Below are 4652 nucleotides of genomic sequence, written 5' to 3'. Positions count from 1 at the left end.
GAGAGCTAATAAATAAATTAAAAAAAAGAAATTTAAAAAGAAAACCCTTTCAGAGCGGAAAGGGTTGACGCAGATTAGCAGGGAGATAAGACTGCCAGCTGATCGTTAATGGAAGCCACCTTAGCGCTTCTCTGAAGGTTAACAGGAAAAGCAGGGCCTAACCACCAACACAAATGCTCCTTCACACCAGTGTCACAGGTTCAAGCCTGCCGCCACAGTAAATGTAGATCTTCTGCTTTATCTACATTAAACTCATGCACGCTGCTGCACATCAAGCTGATCTGCAGGGCCCAGATTTCTCGAAAAGCACCTCCAAACAAGTGAAATGGGCCGGGCAAATTAAACAGGGGCCACATCACGCTCCCATTTAAAGTCTGAAAAACGTTCAGACAGAAAGAAGATGGTCTTCAGCTAAAGCAAACAATCTTTCAAGACACTTTTAGCCTTTAGGGGAAACACGCACACAAACTAACCTACCCTTACACCTTCACAATCATGGGGTTAAAGGTCAGACTCTAGAGCCGGGCAGTGTTTTCACACAGAAAGAGAAATCACTTTGCCATAACTGATTATAATAAATAAATAAAATAAAAGTAGGCCTTCAGAGTTTGGAGATGGGACAGCTGTGGGTCATAATGCACATCTCCTTAATTCCTAATGTGCATTTCCAAATCTATAACTCCCGCAGGGAATAACATACAAAACACGTGACCGTTAAAGTACAAAAACAAAAGCGACGTAGCCTCAAAACTTTTTACCAAAAAAAAAAAAAAAAGAAAAAAAAAAAAAAAAAATCAAGAATGTCAAAACTCAGAAGACAAAGATACCGACGGCTAAACTAAGAGCTCTCACACTGAAAACAACAGCTCATTTACATCTCACCTACACCTCAAAGTGCGAAATCAAAGCCCATTTTCTTTGTATTCTGCGGTGTCCATCATCTTAAGCCCTTTTAAAGCCGCTGTGTGTGTGTCTGTGTTGTTGTTGCTGCAGTTGTATGACTGCAGATTACAGCGTAGCCAGAGAACGTTACAAAACAAAACCAGGGCTTAGGCGAGGGAGTCCCTCTGCTTTCGGACCTGCGGCGTAGGCTTCAGGAGTCTATTCCCTGCCACGATTACGAGTACAGGGGAGAGGGGGGAAAGAAAACAACAAGAGGCAATTAAGGAATGATTTTCAACTCCGTTTGGGACAAACCCTTGCAACTCACCTCCCTCAAACGCACACACACAGTCTTGCTCAACTAGCTAAACTGTCGAACACAAAGGCAAATTCGGGGGCCTAAGGGGCCCAGAGAAAGGGATGTGGTAGCGAGGGGTGGGGAGGTGAGGGACACTGCAGTATAAATGCTGAGAGGAGGTTAGAAAGATGTGTGTTAACGTGAAAGAACAGACGGCGTAGGGGGCGAACCGCGTTTAGGGAGAAGGGGTTTCAGAAAGAGGTGAATAATGGCATCGGTACAATGGGAACGAAAAGCGAAGGTGATGCATGAGGGGCTATTAGATGGCGTCGGCTGAGCTAGCGCCCTACAGGAGAGCGACGCGCTCACATGCTTACATCACACTCCATCGAGCAGTTGATCTCAAGCTGCAGTCAGAATAGGAAGTGAAAAATTAATCTAAGGCTGAGCAGAGAGGAGGGAGCCGTAAAGGTAAACCAGTAAAAAGAGAGACACTTATTATCTATGTTTTTGATATTTTGCTCTCCAAACAGCTGCTGGTTTGATCCCGAGTCACCCGGCAGGGTGGTACTCGTGTATAAATTAGATAACTGCGTTACTGGCTGCACTTGTCTGAGTCAGCCTTTCAAATAAATTCATCACTGAATTTCTCAGTATTTAAAAAAAGAAAAACCCAAACGGATCCAGTTCAAGAGCTAGCTTCTCACGTACATTACAGCAGTGCTGTAAAATCTGTTATCAGCGGTTGATCGTGCAGCGCATTGAACCTCAAAATGTAGATCACCATCAGACGTGTCATCACTTGTGGGCGATGCTTAATGGTGCCGGTTGCATCTTTTTTTTCCTCAAAGATTTCCATTTTGTTTGTGAGCGAAATTTTCCAGCCTATACGATTATTATTAGATCATCTTAAAGACAAAAGTCAACAATTTCTCTCTAACATACAGGCTCAAACTGTGGCTTTATAAATGGCATGAATGGGCTCCAATCAACCAAAACATCAAAAATATGAATAAATAAAAAAAATACAGGTTAAAGGTGATCAAACTAATAGCAAACATGGGCTATCCACCTTAAAGCATTCTAGGACTACGTCACTGACGTCTGGCTAATCATCATTAAGGGATCGGTCCAAATCACCTGAATTCAGCATTACTACTACCAATGAGAACAAAAAAAACAAACATTTTGAATGGAGAGGAAAAAAAGGAGACTTGATTTGATCATTTTTTTTCATCTTAAATTTCACACACAACTCACAATATTATTTTTGGTGGCATACAGTTGGGTTTTGGTGCCCATGCATGAAATCTGACTCAACTTTGACACATAAAGACAGGAGTGACAGCTGCAAATTTAAATACAGCTACAACATTGCACACATACAAATCTCAAGAAGTGAGAAAAGCAAGAAATAAAAAGGAAGAAGAAGAATGAAACCATCTCCTGGAAAATGAAACTATTCTGCAGAGAGTAGATCTACTCCATTGATTAACGGTGAAATTATGTAATAAGGCAGCAGTTCTCCACCACTCGGGTCTCCAGACAGGAATTTTTTAAAGCAAAGAAAATAACAATTGTCATATGTGACCGAGCGCTATGACTAACATGAAATTCCACTCTTGATTTCTGTGACTGAATGACGGGGTGCTTGCTCAAAGTGAAAGTGTCTGTCTATAATGTTTAAAGCAAAGAAAGGGCTTACGGTCAAGAAATAAGGCATTGTCAGAAATTGCGAAAGCCTAACAGTTTTTTATGACTATCGCAGCTTACGGAATATAATCATAAGATCTGTGTAATACAAGAAAAAGGATGACTAAACAACAGAACAGCGAAAAGTACATTTTCTATTCTAAAGAAAGAGTTGGTTACTGCTGCGCTAATTTTTCGGTTTTCCTCCATAGTCTCACAATTTCATCTGCAGCAGAGTCTTTAGTCTCAATTTTAAAATTTCTATTTTTAAAAATATTCTACTGACTTGGGTTGAAACAAAATTTTAAAAAAAAAAAAGTTTTCCCTTCTCAACTACATGTTCTCAGTTTCACAAAAAATTGATTACTCATATCACTGCGAGACAAATTGAGTAACTTCCCCAGAATGCAGCCGCGATCCTGATGCTTTAACAACAACCTAAAGAGAAAAAAAAAAAAACAAGAAGTCGTTTGCTCAGAAATAGCATCTGCGTGTCACTTTCTATAAGCCGGGGGTGGGAGGTTCAAGTCCCCACCTTCGTGCACGTAAAGCTACACATCACACGCATAGCCATGGGGGAGGGGGGGTTAACCTCCTGCTCTTTGGCTCGTCATTCATGTTTATCCAGAATTTGTTTCTACATTACTCATTACAGTGTGTGAAAGTCGTCATTCTGCATCTGTGACAATCTGGCTCGGTTACCTCATTTCCTTTCCACATCCTCAAACAATTACATCTTTTAAATAGACACTCACACACACACACAAAGAACAAACATAGAGGTTTACATCAGCAAAGAGCTCCAGTCTGAAGGAGCAGGCCTTGCTTAACCAAGATCACCATGGATATTCTACTTGAAATGGTGCCTAATTTGATTATTTTTATCCTCCTGGATTTCTTCTCTCTGACGATCACAGGTTGCACATTCCAGAGCCCACTTCTCTCACTTCTCTCCCTCCCTCCCTCCCCCGGCCCTTGTAACGTTTGATCCGGGGCCAGGGGGAGGCCGGCCAGACATTCAGCCCAGAGTCTGGCGCCCTCTCCTCAGTGTACCATGCACTATAGCTCCCTGCTGCGCAGCCTGGAGGAAATCATGCAGCTACGAGAATTGTAAAAGCCCTCATCTATTGAACAGAGGTTAAAACAGGGGGAACAATGCCTTTGACTCACATTCTGCTTCCCTCTGTGGAAAGCCTTAAAAAGCACCTTAGAGAAAAGAAAAAGAAAATCAATGGGCAAAAGAAAGGAAAGAAAAGTCGATATTACTTCACCAACTTATCCATTCATACCCTTCTTAAACATGTTTTCCATTTGTGGGAATAGAAAAAAAAAAGATTCATGTGACTATTTAATAAAAAAAAGTGAAAGATTTACCAACTGTGGCATCACAACCCCCGGAGACTCGGACTACATGCCCTCGTGCGTGCATGTTTGAGTGCTGCGTTTGTGTCGGGCTGGGCGCTCACACAGATGTGTCGTATCAAACTGTAAGAAGACTGCGAAGTTTGCTTTGGCAGTGCAAATCAAAACAAAGCAGATGGAGGAATGCAAGATGTAAGAGGAAGAGCTCCGAAACTACCAACAACCTAAACGTGTTGCTGAGCAGTCTGGCCTTTCTAACAAATTATTCTCATATGCAACACACACACACACACAGCAACATTAAAACTGACTGAAGACAAGGAAACAGATTCCAACAATGCACGGGCTCCTCCTCTGCAGCTCCTCTGCAATTTCACAGCTAGGCGTGGAGGAAAAAAAAAAGAAAAAAAAAAAAAGG

The 4652-nt window shown here is 41.8% G+C and overlaps 1 protein-coding gene across 1 annotated transcript in view; it reads right to left on the bottom strand.

The window, feature by feature from the left end:
- Window positions 1-4652, bottom strand: part of jarid2b (jumonji and AT-rich interaction domain containing 2b) — a 105314-nt gene that overhangs the window by 92665 nt on the left and 7997 nt on the right. The window lies entirely within an intron of this gene.

The sequence above is a fragment of the Neolamprologus multifasciatus genome, chromosome 22 (genome assembly GCF_963576455.1).
Source record: "Neolamprologus multifasciatus chromosome 22, fNeoMul1.2, whole genome shotgun sequence".
Taxonomy (NCBI): Eukaryota; Metazoa; Chordata; class Actinopteri; order Cichliformes; family Cichlidae; genus Neolamprologus; species Neolamprologus multifasciatus.
Note: the sequence above shows the minus strand (reverse complement) of the source record. Positions and strands in the feature narration are given on the sequence as shown.